Below are 21,461 nucleotides of genomic sequence, written 5' to 3'. Positions count from 1 at the left end.
TACTATGGCAATTCCAGGCCTACTTCTTATGCCACTGGTTAAGACTGATTTCTCTTTTAAAATTATGGTGAACAGGCTGCTGTTATCGTTAGAAACATGGATATGCCATTCAAAGACAGTGTATTTCATGTTCCCATGTTCTTCCTGATTCAAGAGCCCCGGGGTGCAGTCCTCGGGAAGAGTAGGGAGGACAGTACAGAAGAGCTGTCCCACTGACATCACCCCCAGCTCCACACCAGTTCTGTTGGGGGCTCGGTGAGTGGCATGGTTAAGCATGTTCCCAACTTCTATGTGCAATTCTCTCGAGCTGAAAATGGAGCAGGGAGGACAAAAGAGAAGGAAGGAGAGAGGAAGGGAGGAAAGGATGAAGGGAGGGAGGGAGATTTATAAAGTGCCTATAAATTCTAGGTATGATGATAGGTTACTCCATATCATTACTGAATTCTCACAACAACCCCAGAAAAGAAGTTACGTGATAACTTCAAAGAGTTAGTTTACAGCAGAGCTAGGATCTTAATCCAGGCTGTAGGATTTTGAGTCTAATACTGCTGCCACTGAATTAATATGGCAGATGGGATAAAAACAGACAGTTTTGCCTTTTGTTTTTGAGCTTAAAAGGATAAAGGTAACGATCATACAGAATAATAATTAAATGAGGATTATTAATAAGTTAGGAAATGAAAAGAGCAAAACTCCATGCTGTCCCCTTAAATTCCAAGTCTTCTAAATCAAGGATTTATTTCCTCTCTCTCTCTCTCTCTCATTATGGTGGTGGTTGTTCTTGTTACTATTATTTCAATAACATTACTATGTTATTATTTTAATGCCATCAGAGCCATCAACCCTTTAGCCTCTAAAACAAAGCATCCAGAATTGAGACTCACTGTCTGACTTCTACACCACAGTGAAAGAGAGTCAGGGGAAGAAACGAGCTCACAGGGAGGAGTAACGGGAATTCCTGAGTAATTCCTGGACCAGTGGAGAGGCCTTGATAGAACCCCTTACCCTTCATCCGAAAACCCCAGGATGATCTCGCAGCTCTCACTTTGTGTGAGTTCTAACTAGCCTAAATGTGTGAACGGCCAGCAGAGTGAAAGTGGTGAATGTGAATGACCGCAACAGAAATTTGTCCACTTCCACCATAGCCACCTCCATGAAAGCATCTCCTTCCAAATCTCATGGTAAAGCAGATCACCTGGAGGTCTTAATGCTATGACATTCGTTCTTTCATTCATTCATTCATTCATTCATTCATTCATTCATTCATTCATTCATCCCTATGCTTCATGTAATTAAGCCAAGAGGCTCTCCTCCCAGGCAACATGAGAGTTGAATAACAAAAAAGAATGTTAAATTATATCTCAGCTCCTGGGATTAGCCAGTATCACTATGCAGATAAAAATGAATTCAGAGCATCTGCTAAGAATTTACATGACAATGCGCTCAAGTTCTTTTACTTAAAGCCATCCCCACCATTTCATTTTAATTGTGCCACGTAACAACATTCTATGTATTCAATAAATGGATGAAAGTGAAACACTAAATTAGAAATGCCCCAGTGTGAAATATATACTGGGTTTCATTTCCTGAGCAGCCTTTGCAGCATGAAACATTTATTTTAGCCAGGTTTGTACTTGCTTTTAATACAGCCCAAGGATATTTTTCTACACAGAAACCCCATCCGTGCATGCATAACACTCCAGAGCCATCTACCACAGGGGACATTAAAAACTGTGCCCTCTTGGGGGACTGCATACGTGATGGAGCTAATAATGGTTGCAGGCAAGGGAACCAATCCTGATGCTTTCTGATCTCATTACACATACCCAGGAGAACGCTGAGCACAATCAGTGCGTACATTCAAACTGATGTACTTTCGTCCACGCTTTGCAGAATTTACTGGTTGAGCCATAACCTGTATTTATCAGGTACAAGAACAGCTTGTTTAGTTACACTGAAAAGAACAGATATTCGTTTGTTGTTGAAGCCTACATAAAAGATCCTTTAAGCTGTATGGCTTTAAGTAAAATTATCCCATTCCTAAAGCAATTTGCTCCTCAACCAAATATTCACCAGGGTCAGTCTGACCCCCTGTCTTTGAGTAGGGACTGGAAACCAGGTCAATTTATTTTTTGGAGATATTTGTTATTCCCGTGATTTCTCTGCTAAACAGGGCAGGCAATTCTTCTCCTTGGAAATGGCTAAAAAGTTTTGTGGAGATTAGTGGCTAATGCCAGTTATTTTATTAATATGACAAGTTTATACCTATTTCAGACACCGAATTGAGTTAGTTAGTAACATATGAATCTGTTGTTCAGAATATCACTATCATCATAGTCGGTTAGCAAATCGTGTGGAAGAATGAAGTATGATCTCCAAAGGAACAGTCTGGCACTGAAACTAGATCAGACTACTTCAACAGTAATGAAACCTTCTTTTGTACATTTACTTTTTTATTACAATTAAAGTTCATTGGGGTGACAATGGTCAACAAAACTACATAGGTTTCAAGCGTACATTTCTATAATACATCATCTATCTATTGCATTATGTGCTCACCACCTAGAGTCAGTTCTCCTTCCATCACCCTATATTTAATCCCTTTTACCCTCTTCTACTTTGGAAAGTGTGTGGCAATGGCTGAATCAAGACTTAGGGTTTGATATCTGAACCTAATTATGTTTTTTTTAATTTTGAAACTTAGGATTTGATATCTGAACCTAATTATGTTTCTTAATTTTTAAAATTATGTATTATTTTTTAAAAAACTGCTTTATTGAGGTATGGTTGACAAACAAAAAGTTGTGCATATTTAATATATTCAATTGGATGTGTCTGGAAATAAGTACACATCTGTACAACCATCACTGCAATCAATGCTATAAACATATCCATCACCTCTAAAAGTTACTTCCTGCCCTCTTTATTTTTATTTATTCTTTTTTTAACACATCTATTCTCTTAACAAAACTTTAAGATTACAATCCAGTATTGTTAACCCTAGGCACTATGCTGTGCAGTAGATCCCTAGGATTTATTCATCTTGTAGAACTGAAACTTTGCACCTTTTGACTAATACCCTCCCGGTTTCTCCCTCCTCTCAGCCCCTGGTAAGCGCTTTTCAATTCTCTGCTTCTATGAATTTGACTATTTCAGATTCCACATCTAGTGAGATCATATGACATTTGTCTTTCTGTTTCTGGCTTATTTCACTTAGCACAATGTCCTCTAGATCCATTTATGTTGTTGCAAATGGCAGGATTTCTTTCATTTTTAATGCTGAATATATTATATATTATATATTTGTTATATGTAACACATGGCAAATATTAATTTTTAAAATACAGTCAGCCAATAGTTGTAGCTAAAATGGACATTCATATGATGAGTCATAAACATTAGTAGTAGTTAATTCTAACATCACTTGACTGAGTTATGTCATCTTGAGCCAAGAAATGCAACATGCACATTTTTTTAAGAACATAATCAAAATGATCAATTTAATATAAAGAATGGAATTTCTATTTCTCTTCAATGAGGCACTTTAAGTACAGATATGTTACTTTTGAACACTATAACAGAAATGCTTTGATAATAGGGAGGGACAATTAGGATCCAGTACATTCATATTTTGAGTGAAAATAACATGGGCACTCAAGTCATGTTAAATAGTGATTATGTATTTTCACTATTTGAAAATATTGGCTGGATAGATCCAAATGATATTTGAGATATCTTGGAAATTTAAGTATGTTATCACACACTGCTAGGTACTAGTATCTCTAATGAAAGTTTTAACTCAAAGAAAGACATGATTAAAATTAGCATGAACTAGAACTCTAAAGGAATCAATAATATGCAAAATGTTCTATCTTTTACTGTCCATGGACATACCATATACCTTTCACATAACACACACTTAAATGTTCCGGTTCCCATCATTTCTATCTCTTACACTACTTTGATAATTATCCATTAAGATTAACACATGTACAACACTTTTTTGGTACAGAAAACAGTGGTAAAAAAGAAATCGCCTTGCATTTGGGTGCCCTCTCAATAATGCTGGACATTTTCCAATGAACCCTTGGGTACTACCTAATTCTGCAGAGGTATGATCTTTGATTGCTTTTGACTAAGGTATGTTGCAGCTCTGTAGAGATAGAACTTAAGCTGTAGAAAACCGATAATGCAAATAATTCCTCTCCAAAGCAACACAAATGACACGAATCTTGGCAGCACGAAATAATTTTTTTGTCAGAGAATACAAATCTCTTTAAATCAAATTTTCATTTGAACTGTTTTAATACCTCATTAGTTTCCTTTTTACATAAAGAGCTGAATATAATCTTTTATATGTATTCAACATATATTTGTATGACCATCATATTTTTACCTTTTTTAAAATTATACTTAACCATAACATGGTGTGGTAATTGAGAATTAGCAAAGATGGCTTAAAATTCTAGTAATAATCTAGTAAAAAATTAGATTCACTCCTTCATTCCAATATACTCTCCAATCTATGCAGTCTAGTTTCTATTTTTGTGCACACCACTTTATTGAAACATCATATGTCATGATAGTAAATAACACTTTACATGTCAAATCCAATAACTGTATTTTGTGGCTTTTTCCTCCTACTGCACATTTCTGATGTATGTAACTTGATCATTTCTGCAGCATATGCAACCTTTGACTTATCCCTCCTTGAAACAGTCATCTCCCTCATTGCCCTCCCATTCTTTATGTTATCCTTTCACTGCTCTCACAACTTCTCCTTTATAGACATAATTTCCTCCATCATTCTACTAAATGTACGTACTTTTCATTCAGCATTTGCTTCTTGGCTTCCCCAGAATGTCTTCCCTGAGCAATCTCAAACAGAGTCAAGGCTATAACTATCATTTATAAACTAATGATTTTAAAAGTTTTCATATGTAAAACACAATAACCACGTTCCTGAACTTCACACAAATACGATGAACTGCCTCCTGGACAGCACAGTTTCCATCTCCCAAGCACACCTCAAGACCAACACGTTTCATTCCTCCCCACCCTCCACATACTTTGCCATCTGGTCCTACTCCATATGACCTACTATCTATCCACCTCCCTGGAAACCTTGGAGTCTGTTCATCATTGTGTTTTGATCATTTTACATCCTAACATCTCTAAAGTTTATGTCCTTTTCTTCATCTCAGTTAATTTTTCTCCATAAAGCCTCAACAACATCTTTCTTAAATACTATAATCAATAGTCTTCTAAATACACCTTCAGGATATAGCCTTCAGAAACTCCCATCTTCAGCATATACCATGTTTCCCCAAAAATAAGACCTAGCCAGACAATCAGCTCTAATGCATCTTTTGGAGCAAAAAATAATACAAGAATTATAAAATATAATTATATATATTATAGTAAAATATCAATTATATAAAATATAATTATACATATTATAGTAAAATAAGACCCAGTCTTATATTATACTATATAAGACCTAGTCTTATAGTAAAATAAGACTGGGTATTTATTATATTATATTATATTATATTATATTATATTATATTATATTATGTTATAAAGACCCGGTCTTACATTACAGTAAAATAAGACCGGGTCTTATAATAATTTTTGCTCCAAAAGATGCATTAGAGCTGATTGTCTGGCTAAGTCTTATTTTCAGGGAAATGTGGTAGGACTAGTTTTTCCAGGACTACAGGATTCTGCATGACACAGTCCTTATTTGTCTCTTCCTAGTTAAATAACTCCCAGTCGTTAGGATCATGCACTCTTTGCATTTTGAAATTTACTGAACTCATCATTCTCCCTCACTGTTGTGTGGACATACTTCGATTTCTTTTTTGGCTAACTCTAAGTGGTCTTAAAGCCTCAGCTCAATGTCATCTACTCCAGGAAATCTTATGAACCCCTTCCCAGAAAAATCTACACTGCGTGGTCTAGATACTGCCTGAATAGCCTTACATCTCCTCATTCCACAGTCATTTTCTATTTTCCCTAGATTCTGAGGCAGAGAATATTCTATGTATTCCACATTTTCATCCCTAAATTACCTTACAGTATCTGGTGGGTTGAAAACATTCAATGAGCTCTTGTTGAGTGAGTCAATAAAGGAAGGAAGGGAAAACAGGAGAAATGAGAGGAGATAAAAGAAAACAAATTTTTAAATAATTATTTAAATACTATTTTAATATGTTAATATAATTCAACCAATAATATTGATATATAACTATATTTATAAAGCAAAGGTCATTAAATAATCTTTAATATTATTTTAATAATGCAGGGATATTGTTTTGCTGACCAACTCTTAATACAAACACATAAAAACTACTGATTGTACCATCACATAACATATTAGCCATTGAGTAAAAGCACATCAGTTTCATAGCCATTCATTTTTTATTTTTATTTCTAATTAATATTAAGGGGTATGGGCCATTGCTGTCTCACTGGCACCAGTCACCATCTGTGAGGTCAATGTCATTGTCAGGTTTCTCGCTGATCCTCGCTACAGCAGTGAAGAGGTGTTGGTTGTGTTAGAACCATCAGTCCCGAGTGAAGAGAGCAGACACGGTCATTAGGAGGAATTGGCAGCACTCTCTTTTCTTCTCCAGGCCATGGTGCTCTGCCAATTGTTACCTAATAGCACTCTTTTCCTTTTACTCATCAATTCTTTTTAAGTACCTCCCCATTTTTCTTCAGATGTGCCTCTACACTTTCAGACTGGGTGACATTAACCGAAGGCTGTGGCTGATTTATTTAAAACCATTTACAAACCATCTAAAAACAGGACTGCTGAGTGGATCAGCTTCAGTGAAAATGACAAAATGGATCATCTCTAAACCTGTGTTTCTATGTAATGCATAATATATATATGTTGCTATAGAAAGATGTATCCTGCATATAACCATAGATCTATATTATGAAGAGAGATAGTTTAATCCCCAAACACTCCTTGTCTTTTACGGACCGCTGCAAATATTTGGGGCGATGCTGGGACTCTTGCAAACCCTCTCATGCTGTCATAACTGCTACCCACCAAGTGTGATATCTGTACACTCTGGAGGTTTACGAGAGACCTGCCCTTATAAAACATTTAAGCATAGTGTCTTGCTCACTCACACTATTCTTGGAAATGTTTCTGGCCTGCATTAAGTGGTGACTCTCTTTATAGTCGTCCTTGGAGGCCATGGAGTTCTTGACCCTTCATCTTTTCTCTTCTTGCCTCTCTTCTGATTATCTTTAAAAACTTCTTGACTATCCTTCATGCCTCAATCTACTGGATTTTTCTTCTATTCATTACCCTCCGTGAGTCATTCCCTAACTTAGAGATACAATAGATACTTTTTGATTCCATATACTGCCGATCACAGTTTCCACAGATTTCGTATTCTCTTGGCTCTTCTGACACTGCACTCATTGGTTTTCATCTACAACTCAGGTTTTAAATACTAGTCATAACCTAGTATTTCTGCCAGACTTTTCTCATATTCAATAGCTTATCAGCTTTATTACATTAGCAAGGTAGATACCTGAACCCACCACATTTGAAAATGAACTCATTCTCTTCCTTTGACACCTGCTTCTCCTCCACTATTATTTCTCAGTTGAAGGTACCTAATAGTGACCTGAGTCACCATACTGAAACCCAAGTTAGACCTCCAAAGTCAGCTCCAACTTTCATCTGTCTGAAGTCCTGTGTTTATATTGACTGATTCAAATTTCACATTCAAAAATATCTCTTTGTCCACATCTCTCCCTTCAGCCCATTCAAATTCCCACTGTTTTAACTTTAGCTATGATCACATTCACTTAAAACCACACTCCACTTAAGTGCTAGAAGTAGTTATGACCCACAGGTGATTCTGACCTCTGAGGGGTATTTGGCAATGTCTGGAGACAACTGGTTATTGTGATGGGGGAGGTGGACTGCTCCTGGAATCTAGTGGGTAGAGCCCAGGTATGCTGCTAAGTACTCTACAATGCATAGTTCAGCCCATCACGACATAGAATTATCTGGCCCCAAATTTCAAATGTCAAGATTGAGAAACTCCATGATAGAGAGATCTAGCTCAGGGGTCAGCAATCCTTTTCTGTAAAGAGCCAGATAGCAAACATTTTAGGCTTTTAGGCCACATGGTCTGTATCAAAACTACTGAACTCAGCCTTTGTACCATGAAAGTGGCCATGGGCAAAATGCAAACAAATGAGTGTGCTATGTGCCAATGAAATGTTATTTAATAAGCTGGCTGCTGACTAGATTTGGCTCACGGTTCAGTTTGCTGACCCCTGATCTAGCTTAAAGGAAAATAAAACCACATTATTTCACTATTCTAAATGTTTAACTCCTATTAGCTACAGGATACATTTCAAGTTTTGTACCTGAAAATACCTGCTCCCATTTTCTTTGCTTGTTCTTATGTTACTGCAGTGAGAATGTCTTTCTCTGCACACCTTTGCACGCTTCTCACCTCCTTCCCTTTATGCACATTAGCTGTAACTAACCTCACCTATAGTCACATTCTAAGTCTGGGAATTCCTCCATCATTTCCGTCAACGAGCTTATTTCTCATCATCACTCAAGACTCCTCTAGGGATTCTTTACAAGCACTTCCATCTGGTAGATAACATGCTTTACTTCTAGGACCCAATAACACCCCACAGAACTATCTTATGTATTTATTCTCCCACTTAACTGGGAGATACTTCAGACTTGGGCAAGACATATTCATCTTTGTATCCTTAACATTTTGAATGGCCTCAGGTAGTTTGTAGGAACTCAATACTAATCCCAATGAGTAACTTTTATAGAGATGTCTTTGAGCTGTTAAGTTTTTAGGTTTTTAGAGAATACGGGTAAGATTTAATGCAAGAAATGATGTTTACAGGGGGAAAAATACGGGCATAATATAATATTTTACTCTGTTAGCAAACACACACACACACACACACCCTGACCACTGAAATGGAATGGTGATAGTACATAGTAAAGTCCAAAGTTATTTGCTTAAATCTTAATGTTTGAGCCCTATTCCTGACCTGATAAATGTCTGATAAGTGGCTACAGCAATATTTGCAGATAATGATTGTTATAAAGATTTCTGAGATAACATATGAGAAATGTAAGTGAAAGTTATTTTTTAAAAAGCATATCCTCCTATTCTTATCACTTATTCAATTTTGAAATACTTTAAGATTTAAAAAAAAAAGTCTCAGAGTTTCTCTGGGTTAAAATACTGGTAGACCATCAATAAGAGAATGGGAGATCTCTTGCTAACTCTTAAAATTCCACTGTGGCCAAAGCAGGTGTCACTTTTTTTCTTGAGCCAAAGCAGTGTGTATGTGTGTGTGTGTGTGTGTGTGTGTGTGTACGTGCATGCACGTGCACGCAGGGTTGAGGGCAGAAAGTTCATAAGTCTGTCCAGAACCATGTGCATAAATGTGCATTTCTTACCATTATGATCATAGAAGCTTCCAACCCTTAATTCCCTAAGAAGAAAAATGAAAGTCATCGGCTTACTGGACAACTTCTAACATGCTTAATTTTAGCTCAATTACAATCCCAAGCATATTCAAACAAATACAGTATTTGCCTCCACTTCCTATTCCAATCTCTTGTCTAGAATCATTTTATAAAATACCAGCTGCTCTATGTTAACTTTTATATAGAAATACGAGTCTGTTTAGGAAAAACTGGTATACATAATCTGAATAACCAACAGAAAAGTGTACCATTACCTAAGCTACCAAAAATTATCTTAAAAAATATAAGCTTTCAAAAAATACCATAATTTTAGGAAGTTCTCTGTTGGGACTATAAATTGTAGGTGCTCACAGAAACAATTTAATAGAAAAACTGCCCATTTAATAGGAAACCAATATAAAAAGTAAGTTCACAGATTTCTGCTTCCAGTCAAGATGGAGGAATAGCTAATGGTTTCACCCTTTATCCGTAAACAATTTAAAACTGGACAAAATATGTGATGCAGTGGATACCAGACAATGAAGGTCAGTAATCCCTGAAAGACAGGAAATAAATGAGTTAAAACCTACGACTGCCAAGGTTGCTTCCTGGGGGAAGGTTCTAGGCTGTGGACCAAAGAGAGGGTTCCTGAGTGAAGCCTGAGGATTTCCCGGAGTTGAGGAGATGGCGTGGGGAGATGAGGGCTGCCAAGGCAGTTTGAGTTCACAGAGCACAGAATCAGAGAAGAGAGAGTTGCACGGAGAGAAGATTGTAGGGATCTTCAGAATTCCTCCTCGAGTCTTCAGCAGAATACTGATCAACACATGCATATAAATAAACTACCTAAGTCCCAGAAAAGAACCACCCAGATGGATGAGAGGGAACTATCCCAGGGCAAAGACAGGAAGGAAGTAGTGCTGTTCCCATCACCCAGAGTGAAAAGCTACGTAATTCAAGGGGTGCTGGATAGAGAACTCAATCATTTTGCATGAAATAAGTAGACTTAGACTACATACTGGTCTGGTTTTACCTAACAAAGCTTAAAAGCAAAACCTCAAAACAGCAATCTGTTTCCAAATGACTTGTTTCCTAGACCAAATTTAAGAATATTTATAGAAATGTACAAATATATACCACCTGAGAAAGTAAAATTCATAATATCTAGTATCCATTAAAAAATTACTAGACATACAAAGAAGAACAATATCTAAAATAAAGAGAAAAATTAATCAACATTGACTTAGAAATGGCAGATGAGATTAGTAGACTGATAGATACTAAAAGAAAGAGAAAAATATGTTAAAGACATGAAGGGTTTTTAAAAGATCCAAACTGAACTTCTAGAAATGAAAACTATAGTAACTGAAGCAAAAAATATATTGGATTGCATTAAGTTTTGATTAGATATCACAGAAGAAAAGGTTAGTGAATCTAAAGAAAAAGCAATATAAACTATCCAAAATGGAACAGAGAAAAAAAGACTGAAAAAGATGAACATCAGTGACTTGCACTGATGAATGATGAGCACCAGTTATATGCAAGAGAGCTGCAAGTATCTAATGTACACATAGTTGTAGTTTCTGAATGAGAGGAGATAGAGGGAAGATAGAAAATAAACTTCATGATATTATAAACAAACATTTTTTATATTTGATGAAAGCTATAAATTCATAGATCCGAGAAACTCTTAGATCCAAGAAGCATGATGATCCCATAGCATAAGAAACATGAAGAAAATGACACAAAGCTTCATCATACTCAAATTACTCAAAAACAGTGAAAAAGAGAAAATGCTGAAAGCACACAGAAGCAAAAATCGTGTATAGGAGAACAAAGCTAGGAATGACAGCCAATTTCTTCTTGGAAAAAGTGCAAGACAGAGGAGTAATACATCTAAAATACTAAAAGAGGGGTGGCCGGTTAGCTCAGTTGGTTAGAGCATGGTACTAATAACATCAAGGTTGCTGGTTCGATCCTCGCATAGGCCACTGTGAGCTGCGCCCTCCTTAAAAAAATAAAAAATAATAAAAAATAAAAATAAATAAATAAATAAATAAAAAATACTAAAATAAAAATATGTCAACCTAAAATACCTTACCTCATAAGAATATCTTTAAGATATTTTTTTTAGTAAAATAAAAATAAAAGTGAGAATGTATAATACAACACTAAGAGTGAATATTTATGTCAACTGTGGACTTTTTGGGTGATGATGATGTGTCAATGTGGGTTAATCAGTGGTGACAAATGTGCCACTGTAGTGGGGGATGTTGGTAATGGGGGAGGCTGTGTATGTGTGGGGGCAGGGGAGATATGGGAACTGCCTGTACCTTTCAATCAATTTTGCTGTGAACTTAAAAGTGCTCTAAAAAACAATCCATAAAATAAATTAAACATAAAAAAAAATGAATGTGAAATAAGTATAAGATCCATATACACACAGCTTGGAGGTATGTCATAGCTTCATAGAAAGCTTTATTGTGTCACTTTTCAGAGCTCCTCCTACTACCCCGTCCCTCTAGACGTTTCTCATTTCTTGGGGCTTTCCTTTCCTGTTCTCCAGCCTGGAGTCTGGGGCTCATTACCTGTCTCCACTGTGGACCTCCGTGACTGCATCTGAGACAAGCTGCAGACTGACATTAAAATGAAAAGATCAGTAGGGTTTACCCCACTTTTGGGACACTACTGTTCTAGAGGAGGAAAGGTTTCCTCCCTCAGAATATTAGGTGGCTCTAGGCATTCTGCTACAGGACTGATTGGGATGAGACAGGAGAAAACGGACATAATAAAAAACTGTATTTCCACACGCTTTGAGATTCATGAGCTTCATGTCCTGTTCATTGAGCCTGAAGTTGAGGACTTCTCCTAGAGCTTTTTCTGTTGGCACCAATACCCACTTTTGTGTTTAGAGCTGCCTGGATTCCAGGAGAGGAAACACTGGGGGGGGGGGGGGGGAAGGGGGAATGGTAAATTCACCAGCATCAGAGCTATGGTGCTGTTTAAACAAATAAAGGGAAATTTGCATTGAATGCTTCTATTAGAAAAAAGAAAGCTTTCCTAACTCTAATCTGAACTTCCACCCTAAGACTGGAAAAAGAAGAGATAAAGAATCCTAAATCAAGCAGAATAAAAGAAATAATAAAGATAAGAGTGGAAATCAATTAAATTGATTTGAACAATCTATTAGTCCAGACTCCTTTTATAATAGCAAAACTTAAAATATTTAGACATAAACTGAACAAGAAATGTTCAAAATCTATGAAAAAATATTTATTTATCTAGCTAGCAATTAAATTTATTGAGATGACATTGGTTAATAAAATTATGGGTTTCAAGTGTACATTTCTATAATCATCTCTATATTGCATTGTGTGTTCACCACCCAGAATCAGTTCTCCTTCCATCACCATATATTTGACCCCCCTTTTCCTCTTCTACCACCCCTTACCCTCTGGTAACTGCTAAACTGTTGTCTGTGTCTATGAGTTTTTGTTTCTTCATTTGTTTATCTTGTTCCTTTGTTGCTTTCAGCTTTATAATATACACAGTGGACTATTACTCGGCCATAAGAAAAGATAAAATACTGCCATTGCGACAACATGGATGGATCTTGAGATTATCATGCTAAGCAAAATAAGTCAGATAGAAAAAGTCAAGAACCATAAGAGAAAAATTTTTTAAGTCCCTGAAATGTAAATATGTACATTTGAGCAAATTGATACATACTATGTTCTTGGGCAGAAAAAATTAACATTGTAAAATGTCAATCTCCATAAGTTAAAACAAAAACAAAAACAAAAACAATAGAGGTAATCAAAATCAAAAGCTGGTTCTTTCTTTGAATAAATAAACAAAATTAATAAAAGTATAGTAAGACTGGTAAGAAAAAAAAAATACAGAAGACACAATTACCAGTATCAAGAGCAAAAAAGAGGATATAATCACTGACCCTACAGATATTAAAAGGATAATAGTGGAATACTACAAACAACTCTACATAGATAAATTTGTCAACTTAGATAAAATAGACCGATACCTCAAAACCCACAAATTACTAAACTACAACCAAGATGACATAGGCAACAAGAATACCTCTAAACTATTAAAGAAATTGAATTCATACTTAAAATCCCTCCAAATAAGAAATCTCCATACCCAAATGGTGTCACTAGCAAATTCTACAAATATTTAAAGAATTAATAGAAATTGTACACAATCTTTTCTACAATATGGAAGTCAGCACACAGTTTTGCTGAAAATGTTTGCAAATCAAATAACTAATACACGTGTCTTTAGAATCTATAAAGAACTGAAAAACAATCAACCCAATGAAAACTTAGGCAAGATATTTGAATATAAAATTCAACAACAAAGACATATGAATAGCAAATGAGCTCATGGAAAGATGCTCAATATCATTAGGCATTAGAGAAATGCAAAATAAAATCACAACGAAGTATTAGCACATATCCATTAAAATGTTGAAAATGAAAAAGGCTGATTAAACTAAGTGTTGGAGATAAAGCAACTGGAATTCTCATATCCTGTTGGAGGGAATACAAATTGGTATGATCATTTTGGAAAACAGTTTGGCAGTTTTCAAAATAGTTAAACATACCTTAGTCATATGTCTCAGCCATTCCTCTCTACATTTATACTTCTCCACCCCCCAAATGAAAACATATCCACATAAAGACTTGTACAGTGTTCATAGTGGTTCTCTACTTGTACTTACCAAACACTGGGAACAACCCAAATACTTGTCAACAGGTGAGTAAACATATAAAAGGAATAATAATACTCAATGAACTATTGATACACAACTGTATGGGTGATGTCAAAATTACTATGCTGAGTGAAAGAAGCCAGACTGAAAAGTCTACTTTATGATTCCATTTATAAGGTATTATAGAAAATGAAACTGACTTATAGTAAACAAAAGCAATGCTTATGTGGGGATAAGGAAGTAGGAATGGGTAAGAAGGGGAAACTATAAAAGGGCATGAGGAATCTTTTTGGGATGATGGATATGGTCACCATCTTGATTTGTGGAGTGGTTTATAGGATGTACATTTATGTTAAAAACTTGTCATTTTTTTAAAACCAAAAAACAGGTGCAGTTTATTGCATGCCAATTATATTTTATTAAAACTGTTAAAAGACTTTAGAAATAAATTTACATTCACAAAAGGAATTCAGAGACTCTTAACAAAAAATCTGTCCTGCATGCCTATAATAGAAACCCAAATTCTCACTCCTTCTGATGTTTAGTTTGCATGTTAAGTAAACACCAGAGCAGTATCTTCTCTTGGTGGAAAAAAGCTGGGAAGATGGAGTCACATGAAGTGAGTTTCAGATTTTGATGGGAATTACATATAGCTCACATAACTGCTAGAAAATAAGAGTACATAATGCATGTTTTGACAGTATCCCATCAACAGCAAAAAACTATTAAGTATTAGTCATTCGTATTTGCCATGTTACATTTTTGATGTTACAATTATGAATATATTTAATGGGTAAGAATTGTTCTCAACAGGATATACTGAAGGGTAGAAAAAAAAATCTATTATTTGGTGATTATGTTTGTAGCCTTTCCAGTGAAATTTGATCATAATACATAGTTTAGTTAGTATCCTAATGGTCAATTCATGTCCTAAATTGCCACATTTCTATATATGACTACAGTTATATATTGGTTAAAAGTATATAAAAACATGGAGCTGTATCTGAAAACATGTATTTCTATATTTTTCCTAGGAATAAATAGATACCCTTTATCTCTGAATAACAGGACAGAGATTAAAACATACACTAAATAAAATAACTTCATTTTTTTCTTAGTATTTTTGAGTACAGATCACCAAATTCAGACACTGTAGTATGATATAAAGATGTTCCATTATTTTACCCGACACTCCTAACATTTGGCAATCCTTAATGTAAAAAAACCAAAACAAAACAAAATGGAAACTTATAAAAATAATAAATTTGAATACCCTAGTCTAAAAGAATTGGAAAAGCACTCAATTAACTAGTGTACCTAAGAATTCCTTGTACATAGTAAATAATCCATACATTTTTGTGGAAGAAAGAGAAGAAAGAAGGTGAGAGTAAAGGAAAAAGGGAAAGGGAAAAGGAGAGAGGAGAACGCTTAAAATTGTGATTCCAGAAATGTCATGGATACTTAAGAGGTAATTGTTTTTGTCAATCCTCAACATTTGTTGTTTACCTAAAATTTAAATTTAACTGGATATCTTGTATCTTATCTGGAAACCTTACCTACTGCCCCGAACACCATCTAGCCACCCAAAATTGAAAAAACAAAACAAAACAAAAAAACAGAAAAAAACTTAGTGAGTCTACTGAACTGCCATGTTTGAGAGGCACTGATTTAAAGGATTTGGTCTGAAGATTACGTGTGTGTGTGTGTGTGTGTGTATGTGTGTGTTTACTGACACAGATTTTATGAACATTATCAGAGGCATGAGAAAAGGGTTCCCTGGAAAACACTCAGTGATAATTTGAATTTTTATCAATTATTTCAAGAACAACAACATAATTATTGGGCACCAACCTAACACAGGCTCTGTGTTAGGTGCTGGGAGCACAGTCTAAAATAAAAGACTGGCATATATCACTAAGGTTGCATCTAGATATGATTGTGAGAAGATATTATGGTATAATGAGAAGGCAAACTCTTTATCCCAATAAAGAGCTTTTCTATTCCAATAATAAAGAGCTGGAATGGGAAAAGACACCTTTAATATTGTATTTCTAAGGTACATTAAAGCATCCATGCTTTACTTGGAGTAGTGATCAAAACACATCTAAGAATCAGAAGTCAGCATATAAAAGTATCTAATTAAACAGTACTGAACTGTTAAATTGAAGTATGGGGAGATGATTATGGCATCATTGTTGGTCTTGACAGTGGGGTGTACTGGGCATAGAAAATGGATTATCCTGTATCTATATCTACTCCAAATACACCTTTTACTGGGACAGAGCCAGATTTTGTAAAAGCCCACATAATGACTCCTAAAACATCTCTTCTTGAAAATTCTATAAAAGTCAACCTTACAATGATGTGTAGGTCATCTCGAATGGAAAATGTATAGCTGTAACTTTCTTGTTTTACTATCTTGTTAAATAATCATTGCTTGATTAAATCTAATGTATAAATAATTACTTCCATTTCTTAGCTTCACAGAGACCTCAAGGAGGTTCCTTCAGAAAAGGGAGGACATGACTTTGATGAATGTCGTATTTGGAATGGGACTCTGAGTTTTAGTGTTATGATGATCAGAGCTAGCAAAATGTCACATTGCCCCTATTTCTAACCATCGGTCAGTTGTTGAGATTGCTGTAATCACTTCTATTAAAGTATTTTCTTCTTGAGTCCCTCACTATGTGCATTGATAATTTTCAGGTCATTCTGTATGATTCATCTTTCTGCAAATTTCTTTGTTTTGAATGTATTAAAAGTTCCTTCCTAATATAAGTTATTCCATTTTTGACAGCTGTGGAGACAGTAGCTGAGATCTGGTACAGAAATATGGTTTTTGTTTTTTTTTTTTTTTTTTGTCATAAATGGAGAGAAATTTGTGAGAACATAAATTTAAAGTTTAAAAATATGTTGTCATCATGTTTTAAAACTGGATTTTTTTAAAAAAACTATGGATTTACTACTAATAAATTACTTTCACTCCAAAATTGAATTTTGCTAAAAATAGACAGCTTTACTTTATATAATCTAAACATTTACTTATTAAATTGTTACAAAAGTAAGTTTTCAAGTTTAAGTAATATGGTCTTACAATTATGTAGTTGTGGTACAGGATTCAAGTGAGTATGTTATACAATACTCTAACGTATGTCAGCTCTAACTGTAAATTACCCTTAGTTAAAAAATAGCTTCTCTCCTAAACACAGATCATCAATACAGTGTCTATTGTGATTTGGTGTTTTTATTGCTAAAAATATTCCTACTGCATAAATCATCCTCAGCCTTTGCCATATCACAGAAAGTGCTTTTAGTTAAAGCATTTCAAAGAACAAAGAAAGAAATATCAAATGATGGCATTTTAATCAATGAAAGAGTACAAATCTATTCATCGTTGTATAGTTATGACATGGCTAGAAATTTCAGAGAATGACTCACAGTGCTTTTTGGGAAGTGAGAATATTTTAAACTGTGACACAAAGGCAAGACTAGGATCATTATCTTACACTAAAGTCTAGATGGCTACCTTAAAATATTTAGGCATAATAAAACCAAAAATTGTATGCTGGTTAGATAACGACAACAAGTATTTTGGCCCACTAATGCATGTCATATAGGATATCAATGAATGCTATTATCTTGGACACAAAATTTATGCTCAACTATAAAACTATACAGAAAACTAAAACATTATTCATTCATGTCTAGGTCATTCAACAAATATTTGTTGGCTACCTATTATGTGCATACAGAAGTTCTTCCTTAACAGACCTTAGAGTCTACTGGAAATGGCTAAAGAGATGAAAGAATCCTAGTAGAAATGAGATGAGTTGCACCAGAAGATACGTGCAGGGTAAAGAGAGTTGGCGGTGACCAATGGCCTAGCTTGCCAGGGACAGTACTAGTTTATGCCTGATTTCTTGTCACAATGATTCCTAGTGCCCCATTTCACTATAAAACATGCCCTGGTTTGGTCAATATACCATATGGCCACCCTTGTCTTCAGTAACATAAAATATTCCATTATAGAGTAATTCTGCCTATAATATACTTCTCTAGAGAGTAGGGGTATAGTCTTAAGTTTAGTGTGTATGAAGTTAGTGCTTAAATAACCTTATGTCACCTATTTACTCATTGGATTCTCAAGTGAAGATGATGAGCCTTAACACTGAGGTAACACAGCACATGAGGCCTGAATTAGCCACATCCATCAAGATGACTACTATGGACAAAATATGTGTGTCCCTACCCCAAAATTCATATGTTAAAAGTCCTAATCCCCAATGTGACTTCATTTGGAAAAAGCCCTTAAGAAGGTAATTAAGGATAAAGAAGGTGATTACGGTTAAATGAGGTCCTATGGGGGGCGCCCTAATTCAAAAGGACTAGTGTCCCTTTAAGAGTGACCGGAGAATGCTCTGTGTCTGTGTCTCTCATTCTCACTCTTGCTCTCACTCTCTCACTCACTTTGCAGGCACGCACCAAGGAAAGGCTATGGGAACACATAGTGAGAAGGTGGAGAGCCACGCAAGGGGTGAGTTCTTACCAGACATCAACCCTAATGGCACCTTGATCTTGGACTTCCAGTCTCCAGAACTGTGAGAAAATAAATGTCTGTTGTTTAAGCCCCCAGGTTCTGGCACTTTGTTATGGCAGCCCAAAGAGACTAATATAATTAATTCCTGCTCAGAAGGGTCCAGCTCAACCAAGATTTCTGGGACCTCTTTACCTAAGACTGAACCAAGTAAGAAAACGAAAAGATGATTCAGGGGTAATAATTTCACATATGCATATGGAAATCTGTGCATTTAAATCAACAAGACAAGATAATCAGATTTGGGATTTCAATTCCTTTGGAAGGGAATATCTCTGGACTTTAATTTATGAGACGTTTTAATTTTTGAACTTTCATTTCTCACTGGGAACTTAAAAAATGTAAGAAGATTTATAATCAAATTGGGGGAATATCTAAGCTACTGTGATTTTGCTATTTGAGTTGTTCTTTTCTTTTAATATTTTTGTTTATTCTGATTGCAGAATACCTGATGGACTCTATTAGCCAATGTACGCGGACAGGGTGTGGGATGGGAAATAAAATGTATTCACCGTCTTGAATACAGAGTGGCCTTGGGATCAGTTAAAGCAATTCATTGTTGGCCCACTTCAGAATCTTTGGGTGCAACATCTATGTTGCTATCAGTGGTCAGAGGGACACGCAGAGAAGCAGTGGGGTGCTCATGAGGATGAGAGAAAGACTGCTCTGAGACCAGAGTTACCCCTCAGAGGTATAACCACACCCCTAGTTATATACAGGCTTACTGGAAGACTCCAGTGGTTCCAGAACACAAAACACTGCAGAGGCACCGTGGGCTTCGGAGCAGACATGGCCAAGTCCAAGAACCACACCATGCACAACTAGTCCCGAAAATGGCAGAGAAACGGCATCAAGAAGCCCCGATCACAAAGATATGACTCTCTTAAGGGAGGGGACCCCAAGTTCCTGAGGAACATGCAGTTTGCCAAGAAGCACAGCAAGAAGGGCCTGAAGAAGAGGCAGGTCACCTTCGCCAGGGCTATGAGTGCAGGGGCTCAAGCTACCCAGGCCCCTAAAGCCCAAGGAAGTCAAGTCCAAGATCCCACAGGGCGGCAGCCACATGCTCAATTGGCTTGCCTACACCACTCACCCCAAGCTTGAGAAACGTGCTTTTGCCGCATGCACCGCCAAGGAGCTCAGGCTCTGGAGGCCAAAGGCCAAGGCCAAGGCTCAAACCAAGGATCTATCTGCGGCTGCCACTGCAGCTCCGCCTCCAGCTCAGTCTCAGGCTCTGGCTCCCAAAGGTGCCCAGTCCCCCATGAAGGCCCCAGAACACAGGCCTCTGTCTGCTGACACGAGGCTGGAAGAACTGGTGTGACCCCTGGGCTGCTGTCTGCAGTGGGCTGGGGAGCTCCTATGCTATTTGTACAAATAAACCTGAGGCATGATCTATCAGATGAACAAACAAACAAACAAACAAGCAAACAAACAAAAACACTACAGAGGGTTAGCCAAGGAAACTTCCTTTTCTTTTCTTATGTTTCCTTAAAGATGGAGGTAGGGTGACCCTCTGCGCCACTCTAATCCTTTACACTTCACAAGGGAAGGTGAAGTGACAGACTAATCTCATTGGTAATTTTGGTGAGAATGAAACCTAGAGCATTCTCATCTGTTTGTGAACAAACTGCTTGCAAAGAAACTTTTCCTCAGGTTCTCCAAGCTCCAAGCCTTACCTGAACAGCATCCTTCATTGGAGATCAACCTGAGTCCAGGTTGTCTGTAACCGGGAGGTAAAGCTACCTAATTCTGGGGTTCTGCTAGCAGGCATGTCTGTCTCTTTCACCAAGCAATGTCTTTCCTATGTGCAGGCAAGGTTTTATTTTGATCTCTCCTTTGCTTTACTTTTTTGTTTTCTCACTTTGGTAAAAGATTGGATAAGGAATAAGATGATATTGATTAGGTCCCCTCAAAGATCCCAGTGATGACCTGAGGTTCTTTGTATACTCCTAAATTATTAAGACCATTCAGATATAATGAATGAAAACTATCACCTACTAAGAGTCACATTAAATAACACTGTTGTTTTATAAACAGAATTAAATGACTTATAAGTAATGAAACAAGCAACTTAAAGGTAATTATTTAAAACTAGTTTGGTCCTGAAAGCAAGGTCATTTTGTGATCGCTTTGCCTGATATAACTTATCATTAAAAATATTAAGCTACATTACTGGAGGAAAGTGGAGAAGCACAGATAAATCAAATATTAAATAATAAGATTTGGGATTCTGGGACTGAATTTTTTAATTTAGTCTCAAAATTGTATTAAAATTACAAAGCATTTTGAATTCATACAGAAAGTAGCTACTTATCCATCTTTCTGTAATAGCAATAATCACCCTGATTTCATTTGTTTTATACTGAATGCTAACTCAAGTGGGGTTATATAGTCATTTTAAGCCATTTAGACTGGTCACTTTTGGGTATTATTGCCAAGGTGGTTAGAAAGTTATTAAAGCCTTTTTGCTTGCATTTTCACATTATTTTAAATAAAAATATGCAGTTCTCCATTTTTAAAAATCACTCTTCTAACTCTTGCTTGAGCTAATTTTTCAGAAGTTATGACTGATCCATCCACATTCTATATCACCCAGATGCACTGTCGCCACTGCCTAAATAGGCAAGATAGCTGGTGCTTACGAGAATAACCTGCAA

At 36.1% G+C, this 21,461-nt stretch overlaps 1 protein-coding gene and 1 pseudogene across 3 annotated transcripts in view; one reads left to right on the top strand and one right to left on the bottom strand.

Moving 5' to 3' along the window:
• MYO16 (myosin XVI) overlaps nt 1-21,461 on the bottom strand; it is a 550,393-nt gene that overhangs the window by 105,681 nt on the left and 423,251 nt on the right. The window lies entirely within an intron of this gene.
• LOC117021568 (60S ribosomal protein L29-like) lies at nt 19,597-20,125 on the top strand (annotated as a pseudogene).

The sequence above is a fragment of the Rhinolophus ferrumequinum genome, chromosome 4 (assembly GCF_004115265.2).
Source record: "Rhinolophus ferrumequinum isolate MPI-CBG mRhiFer1 chromosome 4, mRhiFer1_v1.p, whole genome shotgun sequence".
Lineage (NCBI taxonomy): Eukaryota > Metazoa > Chordata > Mammalia > Chiroptera > Rhinolophidae > Rhinolophus > Rhinolophus ferrumequinum.
Note: the sequence above shows the minus strand (reverse complement) of the source record. Positions and strands in the feature narration are given on the sequence as shown.